General features: G+C 45.1%; 4 non-coding genes across 4 annotated transcripts; 2 read left to right on the top strand and 2 right to left on the bottom strand.

Moving 5' to 3' along the window:
- The first annotated feature begins 1,431 nt into the window (after positions 1-1,431).
- Positions 1,432-1,504, top strand: TRNAR-UCG (transfer RNA arginine (anticodon UCG)). Its single transcript has one exon. It is a non-coding gene; the product is annotated as a tRNA-Arg (tRNA).
- A 2,994-nt stretch (positions 1,505-4,498) lies between these two features.
- Positions 4,499-4,570, bottom strand: TRNAQ-CUG (transfer RNA glutamine (anticodon CUG)). Its single transcript has one exon. It is a non-coding gene; the product is annotated as a tRNA-Gln (tRNA).
- A 9,689-nt stretch (positions 4,571-14,259) lies between these two features.
- Positions 14,260-14,331, bottom strand: TRNAQ-CUG (transfer RNA glutamine (anticodon CUG)). Its single transcript has one exon. It is a non-coding gene; the product is annotated as a tRNA-Gln (tRNA).
- A 6,660-nt stretch (positions 14,332-20,991) lies between these two features.
- TRNAR-UCG (transfer RNA arginine (anticodon UCG)) lies at positions 20,992-21,064 on the top strand. The gene has a single exon. It is a non-coding gene; the product is annotated as a tRNA-Arg (tRNA).
- The last annotated feature ends 640 nt before the right edge of the window (positions 21,065-21,704 follow it).

Below are 21,704 nucleotides of genomic sequence, written 5' to 3'. Positions count from 1 at the left end.
CCTAGTAGACTCATCATCAGCAAAGCTCGCAAACGGCAGTGTATTAATTTCTGTAGTCGCTGTTGGGCTGGATGATTAATTTCTTGTTCAGTGCCCCCACACGGGTGTCATACGGTGTTCTTTCTTCTTACGGTATGGTCTTTATTTTACCGTTCATCTCATTGCCCAACACATTTGTGATCATGCCAGATATGGCCAGAGACTTTTCTTACCCTGCAGCACCTATGAAATCGGTGAAATCTTGCACCCATTCTGCCCACCAGGGACCTTTGTCGAATTGGAGCTGCAATGGGAATGGTGGGGGTTTTCAAAGGAAAGTGGCCCTTGCGCTTGAACTCTGCCTTGCTTGCTGCTCAGCTGGCTGCTCGTCCATCTTGCTGCTGTTCCAGGCCTCCCGGTGATGCAAATACCTCCTGGTCCACACCTTCTGTTTACCGGTTGCCTTTATCCTTTAATGTTCTCATCTTTTCTTACCCCTCTGTGGCGGATACAGGTATGGCAATGCAGCCGGGCCTGTTGCGTCAAAGGAAACAGCTGAGCAGAGTACATCCTCAGAGTGTACGTGGACTTCCTGACCTAGGTCTCTGGATGAGGGCACGGGACGCCACACAGTGCTGGTGGCAAGCGGAGTTGCGGATCACAGCGGAACAGTAATGTTGGAACGCAGACCATCCTGACCTCGGAGTCTGGATGCCGGCATGGGACGCCACTGCAGTCAGTGTCAAGTGGAACTGCGGACTGCAGTCGCGTAGGAACTGCAGAGTGCAGTGGACGTCTCTCGCGGCGTGGGACTTATGGCTTGTCGCCAGTTGTTGCATTTGGGCCTAAAGGGTCTGCATTCAACTCCGTCTATTGACTAATGTTTTCTCCCCTTACTCCTCCTCTTCCTCTCAGGCCCTTGTGACCTAGCATGGTCACTCCGTTAAAGCTGCTTCTGCCAGCTCACAACCCCCCACATTTTCATAAGCTTGTGGATCTAGGAAGCGGCTGTATGTTGTTTTTGGTGTTGCTTTTTTTTTTTATAAGTGTGCATAAGGAAGGCGCTGTGGCTTGTGGTGATGCAGGTGACCAGGACACATCTTCATCTATTTAGTTAATTAGATGAACATGAGAGCTGCATCGATTAAGACACAGCCTCAGAAGTCCACGGATAGAGAGAATACAGGCGGAAAAGGAGAGAACAATATTTGGGGACAGGCGGGGATGAAGCGAGACAGAGAGAAAGAAGTAAAACGCGTGAGAGACTGGTTCCTGTACTTTAGATCTGGGCTGTATATTTAAATGGGTCTTCATCTTTATATGTGTTCAACATATCACTTCCATAAAGAATGAGGGGATTGACTCTGGTCTAACCTCATAGACAGACAAGATAGCATATGCAATGTGATGGAGGACGCTATTTATATGAGTATACAGATGTTGCAACCAGTGGACCGCGTGGCCTAATGGATAAGGTGTCTGACTTCGAATCAGAAGATTGAGGGTTCGAGTCCCTTCGTGGTCGGGACGTTTTGTACATTTAAATTATCTTTGCTTTTATAGGAAAAGTTGATGATGTCCGCATCTGGAAATCCAGATGTCATATTTTGGAAACTAAAGCCGGCTACAGAGAAGACCATGAGATGCTCCTCAACACCATTCGTGTGCAAATGCTTAGGAAATACTGTCAGCCCATTGTATGGCTTCAGGTCGGAAGAGGGTTGTGTGTGCTGGCACGCATTGGGGGAGATTCATCCAATTTGCACTGCTCTAGTGCAGGAGCAGGGAAGGTATTTGTCTGGTTGTAGTGACAGTGAAATTACCCAATATGGCTGCATGTTTGCAGTGCTGAAACGTTAACATCCGCACCGTTGGAAGCACCCAAAACACGAACACAAACATTGCGGCGTTAGGCCTGGCGCTAAGAGATGCACATGAAGGGTTTTGTAGCGCCCTAATTCCAACACATCTTTTGTCATTACGCTGGTGCTTAGCATAAACCTTGTCATTACAACAGTTTTGCTCATTGTAGCCCCAGCACAATGACAACATGCTGCTTGTTTTACCACCGGTGTAATAACAACATGTGCACGAGTGTTCAAGCTGGTAATGTTACCTTAGCAAATGTGGTAATTGTGTCTTCACTAAGGTTTCCGGAAATGCTTTCAAGGCATCAGTGCAGCGACCAGTATGCATCTGGATGTTGAACTGGCTCTACAAAAAGCAATTCATGCCCAGTTAAAAATAGCTCTAAATGCCGACTTTTCACAGCATCAGTATACTCCTACTTTGCATCATCCTGACATACTTCCAATTTGCAAATTGCATGTCATGTCATAATAAAGCAGGATGTGGTGGTCAGCCATATTTTCTGCCACCAAGCGCTCCAACAGAACCAGCACATCATGTTACAGGTATCCCGACAAAATATAGCCATCAAAAATAGTCTGTGAAAATGTCGTGGTGAAAATACCTCTGCGGTGAAAACGATGCCAAGCAAAAAGTAGTCAAAAACGCAGCTGAAAAGTAGCCAAAATTGGTAGTGTTGCTACAGTAATTGTTAGGTAAAAGAGTATTTAGTGGGCTTGTTATTGCCTGGTTTAGGGTTAGGGGAAGGATAGGGGTTAGGGTTAGAGTAAATATGTTCAGGTTTGGTTAGTGGTTAGACGAGATTCTGTGTCAGCTGAAGGGTTTGGGTATTGGTTTGGGGAAGTGTTAAAGAAATGGATACAGAGGATGGAAAGGGCTGGTGGTGTTGGCGTAGGATAGCAGTTAGGTTAAACCTAGTGGTTAGGGTAAAGTAATCATTAGGGTAAGTGTTAGAGTTGCAATTAAGGTAAGGTTAGTATTACAGGAAGGGTTTGGGTCAGGGCTAGGGCTGTGTAATTTGTGGCGACCTGGTGATTGTATTGGAGACAGGTTCACTGTTGATTTGCTCTTTATTTTGCATTCGCTAATATGCAAATAAAGTGCATTCGTGTGCTGAAGGGTTCCTGTTCTGTGAGAATTTAGGGTAGGATAAGTGGTGTAATTCGAGTTAGGGGACGGTTTAGGAATGGAGTTCATATTTAGGGTTGCAGCCTTGTGCTTTTGTGTATTTAAAAATAGGTGTTTTGGTGACCTTATTTACTGGCAACATTTTCAGACCTGGCATAGTTTTTATTGAATGACTAACTTTTTTAAAATGACTTTTTGCTGACTACATTTACCTGCAGACATTTTCACATAGAACCATGTTAGATATTACAAGAAGGCTGGAGATAAGTCTATAAGAGGCCAGTATGGCGGGGTCCAGTGTTGGTTTCTTTATAAGCATGAAGGTAACGCCTGCCGTGTTCATATGGGGGACAAACCAGCGGAAAAGATGGGGTTGATCAGATGAGCCTCTTAAAGGCATTGAAGGAAAAGCTGTTCCAGGGCCACAGCTGAGCCAGTGGATTTGAGCTTATTGATCAGTTCAAGGACAGCGGCAGCATCCACCCATTGTGAGGGGAAGCAAAGCACCTTTTCTCGTCCTGGGCACAGGCAAGGCAGCTGGCAGGGATCTATGTCCATTGCAGGAACATACAGATTCCATGTTTTAGTAATGATTTGCCGGAAAGTGAAAAATAAATCAAGACTTTCAAAGAGAAATGCAGATGGGAGATATAAGGGAAACATGATTTATGTTAAGATGGTTTCTAGAGATGCTGCCAAAACAACATATTACATTTTATAACCATACTATATAGGCACATATGTTTTCATGCACATCACGTGCAAAACCAAGACACACGCGGTAACGAGCGGGAAAACTCAGCAAATGGTTCTTACTTCTTGAACCAGTTGTCCGTTTTCCTTTTCAGTGAATTAAACGTGTAATAACATTCCATTGGTGTCAATCTGAAAAACATGTAAAAGCAACAACAACATACATGGATATGAAAGAAAGACTGAGAAGACATATAGTCCTTGAAGTGGCGAGTCTCAAGGTCTGCTGGTTCACATTAAATAAGAGGAGGAAATAGGTTATGTGGGAGTTTGATACATAACCAGCTCAATGTGATTGAACTGTTTTAGGGGTACAAAGAGAGTACATCTAAAAAAAAAGAGGTATTAGATAGAGGGTCCCCTGTCAGTTCCAGGCGATAAAACATGCACCGAAAAAAGGGATTCTGCGGTCATGGGAGAGTCATCAACTTACATTTAGGACAGTAAGCAAGGACGTAGATTTAGGACAGTAAGCAAGATTAATGAGCACAGAATGTTAGATGCTATGCAACTGTTTCCCGAATACTTTGCTGACCTGCTGCTCAGAGAGAACACTAAGAGATGAAAGGCAGAGAAATTGAAGTTCTGTTGCAGAAACCTGGGAACGCCTTCTCTGTTTAAATAAAGACTATGAAAGTACCATGTGTACCGTCTCCAAACACACAAGTCACTTCTGCCACCATTTGCAAGTAAAAATAGCAAGACACGTCCTGTTAACATTAAGTCGACATAACATTTTTATGTTAAATGTTTTTTTTCAAAAAAAACAAGGTCCCACCGAGATTTGAACTCGGATCGCTGGATTCAGAGTCCAGAGTGCTAACCATTACACCATGGAACCACGTGAACAGTACTTTCCAGTCCCTCAATATACTCTGTTCAAGAAGGAGAAGTACATGCAGTAGCATATTTTTGTTATCTACTGTAATTCTAGTTTAAGATTTCACCTTTTTGCAGAAAAGCATAGCCAAGCGTCCAATCAGTGAAATTTCATGAGCAAATCTGGAAAATCCAGAATGACTCCTTTCATGATTGAGATTTTATTATTTAGAAGAGAAAACATGGATATTGGACGGGAATACAGGTATCTCACTAACACAATCACTCAACGTCCCACTTGCAGGGGCAGGAGGGCAGGGACACTTACTAGCAGCGCTTCTGGTAGCCATGCACAACTCGCCATTCTCTTATCTACGCTGTTGGCGCTAACCTATTCCTAATTAGCGTATAATAAAGAGATTGGGTTTGCATGGGTTGGACTAAATAGGAGGACTAATATAAAAGAAGCTGTTTTCAAGGACTCAGTAGCGCCACCTGCAGACTGTATAGTTTAACACTGAACCCTATAACAAAAACAGGACAAATATAGACAACTCTGGGTTTGTAACTGGCAACAAATGCAGGAATAATAAACTTAGAAATTCGTGGGTAGTCGAAACAATATTTTCAATGGAAAGAAAAAAACCTGAACTAAAGTGCAAAACAATTAAACTGCTGCATTTGAAAGGAAGATCAGCTATTGATCAACGTATAAGGCAAGAAAATAAGCCAGTTTAGGTAAATGGTATAAACAATCGCGTTCCCCTACGGATACGAATGGAGGAATACATATTTAAGCCTTTCGTGCTGGGGTGGGAAGGTGAGCGTATGTCACTGCTAGTTCACTATAAATCCCACAATGCACTTAAAGAGGTATTACCCAAATTGTTCCGAAAATATTGATCGCATGGTAGAGTTGACCCAATTCGGTCACTACCATTAGTTCGAATTTTTTCCAACAATTTGGGTGCCAAAATACCGGAACATGAGGAGCAGGGTTTGGAGGTGTCCCCTGCTCCCCATGTTAGGTATCTGTAGCCTCAGGGATTGCGGGGGTGTCCCCTGCATACTTAACAATGGAGGAGGTGGACAAAAATGGGCTGGGCCCCCGTTGTCAATGAACAGACAAAACGGGGGCCCGAGCAGTTTTACTGCGGGGGCAGATGACCCAGATCCCATAAATCAAGGTTATGGTATGTTACTGGGTTTTATACCCGATCCAGCGCCATTTGCATGGTCTCCAGGGGCTCTGCAGGATCTTAGAGAGAGGGATGGGTTACATTAGTGAGGAGAAGAGGGAAATGCAAGATGGCTTTGCTTTTGTGTTGACGCATGCACACTGGAAGTATCCTGCACTCTATGTGTGGATCGGTTGCCAGGTGTTCTGTGCCAAAAGCATGAAGGTGTTTTTGCATGAAGGGGTGCTTTATATGCCTGTGGTGCCAAGGGATGTTCTGCCATGGGTTGTGGTATGTAAGTTGGTTGCAGAGGTGCAGTGTTCTGATGTTTGATATTGGTTGGGAGGGGTGTTCAAATGACATGCATGGGCGGCTTTGCTGGTGTGCCTGTTTTGTATGAAAAGTAGAATTGGAGCATGTAGTGCAGAGAGCAGTCAAAGTCCATGGTCCAGGTTGGTGAGGACCGCACAAAATCTTGAATCCACATTTAGCAGAACAGCACATGGCAGAGCAAGGCTGAAAAAGACATGAAGGGCTAAAGAAAGCATTAGACGTCTCTCGTTTCATGCCTTGGTTGTGGTTTACCTTATTTTTGTACTTTTTGTAATACGTGCAACGCCTTGGATGAAGGTACTATATTGATGTTTAATAAATAAATTATACCAGCACATGAAAAATGCCAAACAAGGCAAACGAAATGTGAGTCCTTCCTGTGCTCCTACCACTGGCGTCTGCAGAGAGCTTCCATTTCACTTTCTCACTTTGCTACTGTCAAACCGTGTCTCTCCCTCTCTTTTGCTCTCCCTCTCAAATAGATACATTGTATCCCATGTGCAACAGGGATCTTGGAATTGGGAGATGAAGGGAAGGAGTAAGGGAGACACTCCACGCATTGCCATAAAAGAAGTGCTATGGGTTATGGGAGACACAAACCTCGGGTTCAATTAAAGTTCGGCGTGAAATATGAATGCCCTGGGCAAACATTTCACTTTCCTGACTAAGTTGGTTGGCAGGCTGTGAGCCAATTTAGCTCTCAGCCTAACTTGCTCAGGGGCTGTGCTCAGTGGCCTCTTCTGACACTTTGTCATAGCAACGCTTGCCTTTCTCAGGCAATCAGAGGAGGGTTGGCTGTGATGGAAGAGTAGCATAGAAAGTATATGAAAGGAATCTTAACCAGCCCAGGTGGCCCAAAGGACTGGACACTTGCTTCTTAGCCAAGAGATTGTTGTTTTGGTTGCCATCCTTTATAAAGTGCTGCATTTTGATAAATGATCCAGCACTTCTTCTCAAAGAGTTGTAAGTGCTGTGAAGTGCACCCATATGGATGCGAGCAGGGGTGGCCCCAGCCCTTTGCTTGGGATTGCTTAAGCACTCGCACATTGAGGAGGTTGCAGGCATAAGGCAGCACTAAACTGACATTTAGTCTGGGGCACCAATTGGAAAGGGGGCCTTCAGCAAGATCTTGTAAACGTTCTCATCTTGTAGAGCAGACCATCTACCAGCAAACACTCATTAATGTTACAACAGAAGGAAACATACACTGGCAGAGGACACAAGCCTGCCCACACACAATCAATATATCCCTATGACGTAGACAAACACTTTATTGCTCAGCCCAGCCTTTAGATGGTTCACAACTCTAAGGACTAGCATCTATTTGTTAAACTAAATATCCTCTGAATTGGGATGAAAGATGCATCTAATGGGCCAAAGTAATGCCTAATAGCTATTAAGCCTCCTAGGCTCAGAGGAGGGGGAGGATCGACAGCCCAAGGGTAAATGACCCCAATCGCAACCAGCTTTCAAAACTGTCATCCTGCCCCCCAGGATACCTCGCATTTGTTTTTGAAAAAAGAAATAGATTTTCTACGCAGTTTTCTCATGTGTTGGGCTCGGTGCAAAAGGTTTTTGTTTTATTTTGTCTTATTGTGTTGACTTTTTTGGAAAAAGTTTTCTTATTGTATAGGTACATTGTGGACTCTTATGTCCCAAATGAGGGCAGCCGACACAGAGCAGGACGCAATAACGCCGCGCACAACGAATAATTAGGGCCCCTCAAGAGCCCAGCTGTAATCACAGGACCAATCGCAGTATACCACTAAGGACCCCATAGGGGGCTTTGGACCATACTACATAGCCTTGAAAAGGACCCACGGGTCGACCTCACCTCTGATACCGTTGTGGGTGCCACTAGGTCAGTTATGGTGCGTACCTTGTCTGGGCCTGGCTTCGTTCCCTCGTCTGAAAAGGCGTGTCCATAGAATCGCAGCTTCTTTTTCTTTATGTTGCATTTGTCAAAATTTAGAGTGAGGCCTGGCGTTTGCAATGCTTCACATACCATAAGTGCCTGATCGTGTTCATTCTGTGAGGTTTTGTATACCAAAATGTCATCGCTGTAATTAAAATCGGTCTTTATCGATAACAGTACTTACCTGATGGCTTCCTGAAACATCTCTGCTGACGAAGAGATGCCGAAATTAAGGCATATATATCTAAAAAGGCCACTATGTGTCGCATATGTGATGATCACATGGGATGAGGGATGCAGTCCCAGCTGGTGATATCCTTGAGATAGATCAAGCTTGTAAACTGTTGTGGCTCTGTTAAGCTGCACGATCATATCTCTATTTTTGGTCTGCGGCGGCGTTCTCCTTGGATGGCTGTGTTGGCTACGCTCATGTCGAAGCATATCCTGATGCGCCTTCCTTCCTTGGGAACCACCACTAGGGGTGAAATCTATGGTGTGGGCCCTACCGCCTTCTTAATGATTTCATTTTGCTACAGCTGTTGAACCTCCTGAGACACTGCCTGTTGCAAATGAAACCAAACCCTCCGGGGCTGTTGGGGTACTGGGCGCACCTTTTCATCGATGTGGAGCTAGTTGACGCTCCATTTCTATTTTCCCAGTCCCTTGAAGAGGGTCGGTATTTGTTTATCGCACTTGTTCTTTAGAAATGGGTCTGTGTGATAATCTTGCCACACTGTGCGTTAGCTGTCGGGGCCCCATACCGCACCTTACCACTTCTGTATCTTGGCAGTTTATATACATGAGTCCTATTGATTTCACCGTTTTGTAACTGAGCAGGGACCACCCATCTATAGGGCTTCTTATCACGTGTATCGTGGCGTTGGCCGAGCGTCCTCGTTGTGCGAGTGTCAGTTGAAATTGACGAATGGATGTGTAGTTACTGAGGTGTGCAACCCACACGGATGGCTATTGAGCCTGGATCTTTCTCTTTTGCAGTATCTTCCTAGCACCCATTTTGAGAAATTTGTGTTCTCCCATGATGCTCACTGTTGCTCCAATGTCCATGAGGAAGCAATGTGTAGCAGGCCCCATGTCAATCATCACCCTTGGGCCTTCCTCGGCTTCCTGGTCCCCTTGCATTAGATTAAAATATTCGTCTGTGTAGTCTATATAAAACTCCTGTAGCATTTCCACATTATCTCAGTGGCTTTTAAATTCATTCTCGTATGGATCAGCATAATCCACGTACTAGTGTGGTATTTCTTTGTATGTCGCCACCTCAAATTTCAGAACCGGTTCCATCGCTCTGATCACTCTTTGTGGCATCTGCGAGTATGGCCGTGGTATCCTCCATGTTGTTTGTTGGGAAGCCCTCATTGATGGTCTCCACATGGTTGTCTGTGGTGGCCTTGCTGTCAGAAAAGGTCTGCCTTCTTGGCACACGGTGTGAAAGTGTCCTTCTCTTCCACATTTGGAGCATGCCTCACAAATTGCTGGGCATGTTCCGGTGTGCGGAAATGCGAATCCGCATCTGAAACATATCCGTTGTGGTCTAGCTGACTGCCTGTTTGTTGGTATGGATATCGAGTAGGCCCCCTCGAGGTAACTGGTCCTCCCATGAACCGGTTGACCGGCCCTCTTGGTGTCATGAGAGCAGCCACCGTTTCATCTTTCTCTGTCTTCTTTTTCTGTGTTTCAATGGCTGTGGTCTGCAGATCTACCCTCTCATGCACTCTGGCCAGCTCAATGACTGTGTCAATGGTCAGCGGCTGCTTCAGCAACTGCTTCCAGAATGTAGACGATGTACACCCTTCTATCACCCTCAGCCTAGTAGACTCATCATCAGCAAAGCTCGCAAACGGCAGTGTATTAATTTCTGTAGTCGCTGTTGGGCTGGATGATTAATTTCTTGTTCAGTGCCCCCACACGGGTGTCATACGGTGTTCTTTCTTCTTACGGTATGGTCTTTATTTTACCGTTCATCTCATTGCCCAACACATTTGTGATCATGCCAGATATGGCCAGAGACTTTTCTTACCCTGCAGCACCTATGAAATCGGTGAAATCTTGCACCCATTCTGCCCACCAGGGACCTTTGTCGAATTGGAGCTGCAATGGGAATGGTGGGGGTTTTCAAAGGAAAGTGGCCCTTGCGCTTGAACTCTGCCTTGCTTGCTGCTCAGCTGGCTGCTCGTCCATCTTGCTGCTGTTCCAGGCCTCCCGGTGATGCAAATACCTCCTGGTCCACACCTTCTGTTTACCGGTTGCCTTTATCCTTTAATGTTCTCATCTTTTCTTACCCCTCTGTGGCGGATACAGGTATGGCAATGCAGCCGGGCCTGTTGCGTCAAAGGAAACAGCTGAGCAGAGTACATCCTCAGAGTGTACGTGGACTTCCTGACCTAGGTCTCTGGATGAGGGCACGGGACGCCACACAGTGCTGGTGGCAAGCGGAGTTGCGGATCACAGCGGAACAGTAATGTTGGAACGCAGACCATCCTGACCTCGGAGTCTGGATGCCGGCATGGGACGCCACTGCAGTCAGTGTCAAGTGGAACTGCGGACTGCAGTCGCGTAGGAACTGCAGAGTGCAGTGGACGTCTCTCGCGGCGTGGGACTTATGGCTTGTCGCCAGTTGTTGCATTTGGGCCTAAAGGGTCTGCATTCAACTCCGTCTATTGACTAATGTTTTCTCCCCTTACTCCTCCTCTTCCTCTCAGGCCCTTGTGACCTAGCATGGTCACTCCGTTAAAGCTGCTTCTGCCAGCTCACAACCCCCCACATTTTCATAAGCTTGTGGATCTAGGAAGCGGCTGTATGTTGTTTTTGGTGTTGCTTTTTTTTTTTATAAGTGTGCATAAGGAAGGCGCAGTGGCTTGTGGTGATGCAGGTGACCAGGACACATCTTCATCTATTTAGTTAATTAGATGAACATGAGAGCTGCATCGATTAAGACACAGCCTCAGAAGTCCACGGATAGAGAGAATACAGGCGGAAAAGGAGAGAACAATATTTGGGGACAGGCGGGGATGAAGCGAGACAGAGAGAAAGAAGTAAAACGCGTGAGAGACTGGTTCCTGTACTTTAGATCTGGGCTGTATATTTAAATGGGTCTTCATCTTTATATGTGTTCAACATATCACTTCCATAAAGAATGAGGGGATTGACTCTGGTCTAACCTCATAGACAGACAAGATAGCATATGCAATGTGATGGAGGACGCTATTTATATGAGTATACAGATGTTGCAACCAGTGGACCGCGTGGCCTAATGGATAAGGCGTCTGACTTCGGGACGTTTTGTACATTTAAATTATCTTTGCTTTTATAGGAAAAGTTGATGATGTCCGCATCTGGAAATCCAGATGTCATATTTTGGAAACTAAAGCCGGCTACAGAGAAGACCATGAGATGCTCCTCAACACCATTCGTGTGCAAATGCTTAGGAAATACTGTCAGCCCATTGTATGGCTTCAGGTCGGAAGAGGGTTGTGTGTGCTGGCACGCATTGGGGGAGATTCATCCAATTTGCACTGCTCTAGTGCAGGAGCAGGGAAGGTATTTGTCTGGTTGTAGTGACAGTGAAATTACCCAATATGGCTGCATGTTTGCAGTGCTGAAACGTTAACATCCGCACCGTTGGAAGCACCCAAAACACGAACACAAACATTGCGGCGTTAGGCCTGGCGCTAAGAGATGCACATGAAGGGTTTTGTAGCGCCCTAATTCCAACACATCTTTTGTCATTACGCTGGTGCTTAGCATAAACCTTGTCATTACAACAGTTTTGCTCATTGTAGCCCCAGCACAATGACAACATGCTGCTTGTTTTACCACCGGTGTAATAACAACATGTGCACGAGTGTTCAAGCTGGTAATGTTACCTTAGCAAATGTGGTAATTGTGTCTTCACTAAGGTTTCCGGAAATGCTTTCAAGGCATCAGTGCAGCGACCAGTATGCATCTGGATGTTGAACTGGCTCTACAAAAAGCAATTCATGCCCAGTTAAAAATAGCTCTAAATGCCGACTTTTCACAGCATCAGTATACTCCTACTTTGCATCATCCTGACATACTTCCAATTTGCAAATTGCATGTCATGTCATAATAAAGCAGGATGTGGTGGTCAGCCATATTTTCTGCCACCAAGCGCTCCAACAGAACCAGCACATCATGTTACAGGTATCCCGACAAAATATAGCCATCAAAAATAGTCTGTGAAAATGTCGTGGTGAAAATACCTCTGCAGTGAAAACGATGCCAAGCAAAAAGTAGTCAAAAACGCAGCTGAAAAGTAGCCAAAATTGGTAGTGTTGCTACAGTAATTGTTAGGTAAAAGAGTATTTAGTGGGCTTGTTATTGCCTGGTTTAGGGTTAGGGGAAGGATAGGGGTTAGGGTTAGAGTAAATATGTTCAGGTTTGGTTAGTGGTTAGACGAGATTCTGTGTCAGCTGAAGGGTTTGGGTATTGGTTTGGGGAAGTGTTAAAGAAATGGATACAGAGGATGGAAAGGGCTGGTGGTGTTGGCGTAGGATAGCAGTTAGGTTAAACCTAGTGGTTAGGGTAAAGTAATCATTAGGGTAAGTGTTAGAGTTGCAATTAAGGTAAGGTTAGTATTACAGGAAGGGTTTGGGTCAGGGCTAGGGCTGTGTAATTTGTGGCGACCTGGTGATTGTATTGGAGACAGGTTCACTGTTGATTTGCTCTTTATTTTGCATTCGCTAATATGCAAATAAAGTGCATTCGTGTGCTGAAGGGTTCCTGTTCTGTGAGAATTTAGGGTAGGATAAGTGGTGTAATTCGAGTTAGGGGACGGTTTAGGAATGGAGTTCATATTTAGGGTTGCAGCCTTGTGCTTTTGTGTATTTAAAAATAGGTGTTTTGGTGACCTTATTTACTGGCAACATTTTCAGACCTGGCATAGTTTTTATTGAATGACTAACTTTATTAAAATGACTTTTTGCTGACTACATTTACCTGCAGACATTTTCACATAGAACCATGTTAGATATTACAAGAAGGCTGGAGATAAGTCTATAAGAGGCCAGTATGGCGGGGTCCAGTGTTGGTTTCTTTATAAGCATGAAGGTAACGCCTGCCGTGTTCATATGGGGGACAAACCAGCGGAAAAGATGGGGTTGATCAGATGAGCCTCTTAAAGGCATTGAAGGAAAAGCTGTTCCAGGGCCACAGCTGAGCCAGTGGATTTGAGCTTATTGATCAGTTCAAGGACAGCGGCAGCATCCACCCATTGTGAGGGGAAGCAAAGCACCTTTTCTCGTCCTGGGCACAGGCAAGGCAGCTGGCAGGGATCTATGTCCATTGCAGGAACATACAGATTCCATGTTTTAGTAATGATTTGCCGGAAAGTGAAAAATAAATCAAGACTTTCAAAGAGAAATGCAGATGGGAGATATAAGGGAAACATGATTTATGTTAAGATGGTTTCTAGAGATGCTGCCAAAACAACATATTACATTTTATAACCATACTATATAGGCACATATGTTTTCATGCACATCACGTGCAAAACCAAGACACACGCGGTAACGAGCGGGAAAACTCAGCAAATGGTTCTTACTTCTTGAACCAGTTGTCCGTTTTCCTTTTCAGTGAATTAAACGTGTAATAACATTCCATTGGTGTCAATCTGAAAAACATGTAAAAGCAACAACAACATACATGGATATGAAAGAAAGACTGAGAAGACATATAGTCCTTGAAGTGGCGAGTCTCAAGGTCTGCTGGTTCACATTAAATAAGAGGAGGAAATAGGTTATGTGGGAGTTTGATACATAACCAGCTCAATGTGATTGAACTGTTTTAGGGGTACAAAGAGAGTACATCTAAAAAAAAGAGGTATTAGATAGAGGGTCCCCTGTCAGTTCCAGGCGATAAAACATGCACCGAAAAAAGGGATTCTGCGGTCATGGGAGAGTCATCAACTTACATTTAGGACAGTAAGCAAGGACGTAGATTTAGGACAGTAAGCAAGATTAATGAGCACAGAATGTTAGATGCTATGCAACTGTTTCCCGAATACTTTGCTGACCTGCTGCTCAGAGAGAACACTAAGAGATGAAAGGCAGAGAAATTGAAGTTCTGTTGCAGAAACCTGGGAACGCCTTCTCTGTTTAAATAAAGACTATGAAAGTACCATGTGTACCGTCTCCAAACACACAAGTCACTTCTGCCACCATTTGCAAGTAAAAATAGCAAGACACGTCCTGTTAACATTAAGTTGACATAACATTTTTATGTTAAATGTTTTTTTTCAAAAAAACTAGGTCCCACCGAGATTTGAACTCGGATTGCTGGATTCAGAGTCCAGAGTGCTAACCATTACACCATGGAACCACGTGAACAGTACTTTCCAGTCCCTCAATATACTCTGTTCAAGAAGGAGAAGTACATGCAGTAGCATATTTTTGTTATCTACTGTAATTCTAGTTTAAGATTTCACCTTTTTGCAGAAAAGCATAGCCAAGCGTCCAATCAGTGAAATTTCATGAGCAAATCTGGAAAATCCAGAATGACTCCTTTCATGATTGAGATTTTATTATTTAGAAGAGAAAACATGGATATTGGACGGGAATACAGGTATCTCACTAACACAATCACTCAACGTCCCACTTGCAGGGGCAGGAGGGCAGGGACACTTACTAGCAGCGCTTCTGGTAGCCATGCACAACTCGCCATTCTCTTATCTACGCTGTTGGCGCTAACCTATTCCTAATTAGCGTATAATAAAGAGATTGGGTTTGCATGGGTTGGACTAAATAGGAGGACTAATATAAAAGAAGCTGTTTTCAAGGACTCAGTAGCGCCACCTGCAGACTGTATAGTATAACACTGAACCCTATAACAAAAACAGGACAAATATAGACAACTCTGGGTTTGTAACTGGCAACAAATGCAGGAATAATAAACTTAGAAATTCGTGGGTAGTCGAAACAATATTTTCAATGGAAAGAAAAAAACCTGAACTAAAGTGCAAAACAATTAAACTGCTGCATTTGAAAGGAAGATCAGCTATTGATCAACGTATAAGGCAAGAAAATAAGCCAGTTTAGGTAAATGGTATAAACAATCGCGTTCCCCTACGGATACGAATGGAGGAATACATATTTAAGCCTTTCGTGCTGGGGTGGGAAGGTGAGCGTATGTCACTGCTAGTTCACTATAAATCCCACAATGCACTTAAAGAGGTATTACCCAAATTGTTCCGAAAATATTGATCGCATGGTACAGTTGACCCAATTCGGTCACTACCATTAGTTCGAATTTTTTCCAACAATTTGGGTGCCAAAATACCGGAACATGAGGAGCAGGGTTTGGAGGTGTCCCCTGCTCCCCATGTTAGGTATCTGTAGCCTCAGGGATTGCGGGGGTGTCCCCTGCATACTTAACAATGGAGGAGGTGGACAAAAATGGGCTGGGCCCCCGTTGTCAATGAACAGACAAAACGGGGGCCCGAGCAGTTTTACTGCGGGGGCAGATGACCCAGATCCCATAAATCAAGGTTATGATATGTTACTGGGTTTTATACCCGATCCAGCGCCATTTGCATGGTCTCCAGGGGCTCCGCAGGATCTTAGAGAGAGGGATGGGTTACATTAGTGAGGAGAAGAGGGAAATGCAAGATGGCTTTGCTTTTGTGTTGACGCATGCACACTGGAAGTATCCTGCACTCTATGTGTGGATCGGTTGCCAGGTGTTCTGTGCCAAAAGCATGAAGGTGTTTTTGCATGAAGGGGTGCTTTATATGCCTGTGGTGCCAAGGGATGTTCTGCCATGGGTTGTGGTATGTAAGTTGGTTGCAGAGGTGCAGTGTTCTGATGTTTGATATTGGTTGGGAGGGGTGTTCAAATGACATGCATGGGCGGCTTTGCTGGTGTGCCTGTTTTGTATGAAAAGTAGAATTTGAGCATGTAGTGCAGAGAGCAGTCAAAGTCCATGGTCCAGGTTGGTGAGGACCGCACAAAATCTTGAATCCACATTTAGCAGAACATCACATGGCAGAGCAAGGCTGAAAAAGACATGAAGGGCTAAAGAAAGCATTAGACGTCTCTCGTTTCATGCCTTGGTTGTGGTTTACCTTATTTTTGTACTTTTTGTAATACGTGCAACGCCTTGGATGAAGGTACTATATTGATGTTTAATAAATAAATTATACCAGCACATGAAAAATGCCAAACAAGGCAAAAGAAATGTGAGTCCTTCCTGTGCTCCTACCACTGGCGTCTGCAGAGAGCTTCCATTTCACTTTCTCACTTTGCTACTGTCAAACCGTGTCTCTCCCTCTCTTTTGCTCTCCCTCTCAAATAGATACATTGTATCCCATGTGCAACAGGGATCTTGGAATTGGGAGATGAAGGGAAGGAGTAAGGGAGACACTCCACGCATTGCCATAAAAGAAGTGCTATGGGTTATGGGAGACACAAACCTCGGGTTCAATTAAAGTTCGGCGTGAAATATGAATGCCCTGGGCAAACATTTCACTTTCCTGACTAAGTTGGTTGGCAGGCTGTGAGCCAATTTAGCTCTCAGCCTAACTTGCTCAGGGGCTGTGCTCAGTGGCCTCTTCTGACACTTTGTCATAGCAACGCTTGCCTTTCTCAGGCAATCAGAGGAGGGGTGGCTGTGATGGAAGAGTAGCATAGAAAGTATATGAAAGGAATCTTAACCAGCCCAGGTGGCCCAAAGGACTGGACACTTGCTTCTTAGCCAAGAGATTGTTGTTTTGGTTGCCATCCTTTATAAAGTGCTGCATTTTGATAAATGATCCAGCACTTCTTCTCAAAGAGTTGTAAGTGCTGTGAAGTGCACCCATATGGATGCGAGCAGGGGTGGCCCCAGCCCTTTGCTTGGGATTGCTTAAGCACTCGCACATTGAGGAGGTTGCAGGCATAAGGCAGCACTAAACTGACATTTAGTCTGGGGCACCAATTGGAAAGGGGGCCTTCAGCAAGATCTTGTAAACGTTCTCATCTTGTAGAGCAGACCATCTACCAGCAAACACTCATTAATGTTACAACAGAAGGAAACATACACTGGCAGAGGACACAAGCCTGCCCACACACAATCAATATATCCCTATGACGTAGACAAACACTTTATTGCTCAGCCCAGCCTTTAGATGGTTCACAACTCTAAGGACTGGCATCTATTTGTTAAACTAAATATCCTCTGAATTGGGATGAAAGATGCATCTAATGGGCCAAAGTAATGCCTAATAGCTATTAAGCCTCCTAGGCTCAGAGGAGGGGGAGGATCGACAGCCCAAGGGTAAATGACCCCAATCGCAACCAGCTTTCAAAACTGTCATCCTGCTCCCCAGGATACCTCGCATTTGTTTTTGTAAAAAGAAATGGATTTTCTACGCAGTTTTCTCATGTTTTGGGCTCGGTGCAAAAGGTTTTTGTTTTATTTTGTCTTATTGTGTTGACTTTTTTGGAAAAAGTTTTCTTATTGTATAGGTACATTGTGGACTCTTATGTCCCAAATGAGGGCAGCCGACACAGAGCAGGACGCAATAACGCCGCGCACAACGAATAATTAGGGCCCCTCAAGAGCCCAGCTGTAATCACAGGACCAATCGCAGTATACCACTAAGGACCCCATAGGGGGCTTTGGACCATACTACATAGCCTTGAAAAGGACCCACGGGTCGACGTCACCTCTGATACCGTTGTGGGTGCCACTAGGTCAGTTATGGTGCGTACCTTGTCTGGGCCTGGCTTCGTTCCCTCGTCTGAAAAGGCGTGTCCATAGAATCGCAGCTTTTTTTCTTTATGTTGCATTTGTCAAAATTTAGAGTGAGGCCTGGCGTTTGCAATGCTTCACATACCATAAGTGCCTGATCGTGTTCATTCTGTGAGGTTTTGTATACCAAAATGTCATCGCTGTAATTAAAATCGGTCTTTATCGATAACAGTACTTACCTGATGGCTTCCTGAAACATCTCTGCTGCCGAAGAGATGCCGAAATTAAGGCATATATATCTAAAAAGGCCACTATGTGTCGCATATGTGATGATCACATGGGATGAGGGATGCAGTCCCAGCTGGTGATATCCTTGAGATAGATCAAGCTTGTAAACTGTTGTGGCTCTGTTAAGCTGCACGATCATATCTCTATTTTTGGTCGGCGGCGGCGTTCTCCTTGGATGGCTGTGTTGGCTACGCTCATATCGAAGCATATCCTGATGCGCCTTCCTTCCTTGGGAACCACCACTAGGGGTGAAATCCATGGTGTGGGCCCTACCGCCTTCTTAATGATTTCATTTTGCTACAGCTGTTGAACCTCCTGATACACTGCCTGTTGCAAATGAAACCAAACCCTCCGGGGCTGTTGGGGTACTGGGCGCACCTTTTCATCGATGTGGAGCTAGTTGACGCTCCATTTCTATTTTCCCAGTCCCTTGAAGAGGGTCGGTATTTGTTTATCGCACTTGTTCTTTAGAAATGGGTCTGTGTGATAATCTTGCCACACTGTGCGTTAGCTGTCGGGGCCCCATACCGCACCTTACCACTTCTGTATCTTGGCAGTTTATATACATGAGTCCTATTGATTTCACCGTTTTGTAACTGAGCAGGGTCCACCCATCTATAGGGCTTCTTATCACGTGTATCGTGGCGTTGGCCGAGCGTCCTCGTTGTGCGAGTGTCAGTTGAAATTGACGAATGGATGTGTAGTTACTGAGGTGTGCAACCCACACGGATGGCTATTGAGCCTGGATCTTTCTCTTTTGCAGTATCTTCCTAGCACCCATTTTGAGAAATTTGTGTTCTCCCATGATGCTCACTGTTGCTCCAATGTCCATGAGGAAGCAATGTGCAGCAGGCCCCATGTCAATCATCACCCTTGGGCCTTCCTCGGTTTCCTGGTCCCCTTGCATTAGATTAAAATATTCGTCTGTGTAGTCTATATAAAACTCCTGTAGCATTTCCACATTATCTCAGTGGCTTTTAAATTCATTCTCGTATGGATCAGCATAATCCACGTACTAGTGTGGTATTTCTTTGTATGTCGCCACCTCAAATTTCAGAACCGGTTCCATCGCTCTGATCACTCTTTGTGGCATCTGCGAGTATGGCCGTGGTATCCTCCATGTTGTTTGTTGGGAAGCCCTCATTGATGGTCTCCACATGGTTGTCTGTGGTGGCCTTGCTGTCAGAAAAGGTCTGCCTTCTTGGCACACGGTGTGAAAGTGTCCTTCTCTTCCACATTTGGAGCATGCCTCACAAATTGCTGGGCATGTTCCGGTGTGCGGAAATGCGAATCCGCATCTGAAACATATCCGTTGTGGTCTAGCTGACTGCCTGTTTGTTGGTATGGATATCGAGTAGGCCCCCTCGAGGTAACTGGTCCTCCCATGAACCGGTTGACCGGCCCTCTTGGTGTCATGAGAGCAGCCACCGTTTCATCTTTCTCTGTCTTCTTTTTCTGTGTTTCAATGGCTGTGGTCTGCAGATCTACCCTCTCATGCACTCTGGCCAGCTCAATGACTGTGTCAATGGTCAGCGGCTGCTTCAGCAACTGCTTCCAGAATGTAGACGATGTACACCCTTCTATCACCCTCAGCTTAGTAGACTCATCATCAGCAAAGCTCGCAAACGGCAGTGTATTAATTTCTGTAGTCGCTGTTGGGCTGGATGATTAATTTCTTGTTCAGTGCCCCCACACGGGTGTCATACGGTGTTCTTTCTTCTTACGGTATGGTCTTTATTTTACCGTTCATCTCATTGCCCAACACATTTGTGATCATGCCAGATATGGCCAGAGACTTTTCTTACCCTGCAGCACCTATGAAATCGGTGAAATCTTGCACCCATTCTGCCCACCGGGGACCTTTGTCGAATTGGAGCTGCAATGGGAATGGTGGGGGTTTTCAAAGGAAAGTGGCCCTTGCGCTTGAACTCTGCCTTGCTTGCTGCTCAGCTGGCTGCTCGTCCATCTTGCTGCTGTTCCAGGCCTCCCGGTGATGCAAATACCTCCTGGTCCACACCTTCTGTTTACCGGTTGCCTTTATCCTTTAATGTTCTCATCTTTTCTTACCCCTCTGTGGCGGATACAGGTATGGCAATGCAGCCGTGCCTGTTGCGTCAAAGGAAACAGCTGAGCAGAGTACATCCTCAGAGTGTACGTGGACTTCCTGACCTAGGTCTCTGGATGAGGGCACGGGACGCCACACAGTGCTGGTGGCAAGCGGAGTTGCGGATCACAGCGGAACAGTAATGTTGGAACGCAGACCATCCTGACCTCTGAGTCTGGATGCCTGCATGGGACGCCACTGCAGTCAGTGTCAAGTGGAACTGCGGACTGCAGTCGCGTAGGAACTGCAGAGTGCAGTGGACGTCTCTCGCGGCGTGGGACTTATGGCTTGTCGCCAGTTGTTGCATTTGGGCCTAAAGGGTCTGCATTCAACTCCGTCTATTGACTAATGTTTTCTCCCCTTACTCCTCCTCTTCCTCTCAGGCCCTTGTGACCTAGCATGGTCACTCCGTTAAAGCTGCTTCTGCCAGCTCACAACCCCCCACATTTTCATAAGCTTGTGGATCTAGGAAGCGGCTGTATGTTGTTTTTGGTGTTGCTTTTTTTTTTTATAAGTGTGCATAAGGAAGGCGCTGTGGCTTGTGGTGATGCAGGTGACCAGGACACATCTTCATCTATTTAGTTAATTAGATGAACATGAGAGCTGCGTCGATTAAGACACAGCCTCAGAAGTCCACGGATAGAGAGAATACAGGCGGAAAAGGAGAGAACAATATTTGGGGACAGGCGGGGATGAAGCGAGACAGAGAGAAAGAAGTAAAACGCGTGAGAGACTGGTTCCTGTACTTTAGATCTGGGCTGTATATTTAAATGGGTCTTCATCTTTATATGTGTTCAACATATCACTTCCATAAAGAATGAGGGGATTGACTCTGGTCTAACCTCATAGACAGACAAGATAGCATATGCAATGTGATGGAGGACGCTATTTATATAAGTATACAGATGTTGCAAACAGTGGACCGCGTGGCCTAATGGATAAGGCGTCTGACTTCGAATCAGAAGATTGAGGGTTCGAGTCCCTTTGTGGTTGGGGACGTTTTGTACATTTAAATTATCTTTGCTTTTATAGGAAAAGTTGATGATGTCCGCATCTGGAAATCCAGATGTCATATTTTGGAAACTAAAGCCGGCTACAGAGAAGACCATGAGATGCTCCTCAACACCATTCGTGTGCAAATGCTTAGGAAATACTGTCAGCCCATTGTATGGCTTCAGGTCGGAAGAGGGTTGTGTGTGCTAGCACGCATTGGGGGAGATTCATCCAATTTGCACTGCTCTAGTGCAGGAGCAGGGAAGGTATTTGGCTGGTTGTAGTGACAGTGAAATTACACAATATGGCTGCATGTTTGCAGTGCTGAAACGTTAACATCCGCACCGTTGGAAGCACCCAAAACACGAACACAAACATTGCGGCGTTAGGCCTGGCGCTAAGAGATGCACATGAAGGGTTTTGTAGCGCCCTAATTCCAACACATCTTTTGTCATTACGCTGGTGCTTAGCATAAACCTTGTCATTACAACAGTTTTGCTCATTGTAGCCCCAGCACAATGACAACATGCTGCTTGTTTTACCACCGGTGTAATAACAACATGTGCACGAGTGTTCAAGCTGGTAATGTTACCTTAGCAAATGTGGTAATTGTGTCTTCACTAAGGTTTCCGGAAATGCT

This window comes from Ambystoma mexicanum (assembly GCF_040938575.1).
Source record: "Ambystoma mexicanum isolate Mex_15411 chromosome 12 unlocalized genomic scaffold, UKY_AmexF1_1 Mex_chr12_unloc.2, whole genome shotgun sequence".
NCBI classification, from domain to species: domain Eukaryota; kingdom Metazoa; phylum Chordata; class Amphibia; order Caudata; family Ambystomatidae; genus Ambystoma; species Ambystoma mexicanum.
This window is presented reverse-complemented; position numbering and strand designations above follow the sequence as displayed.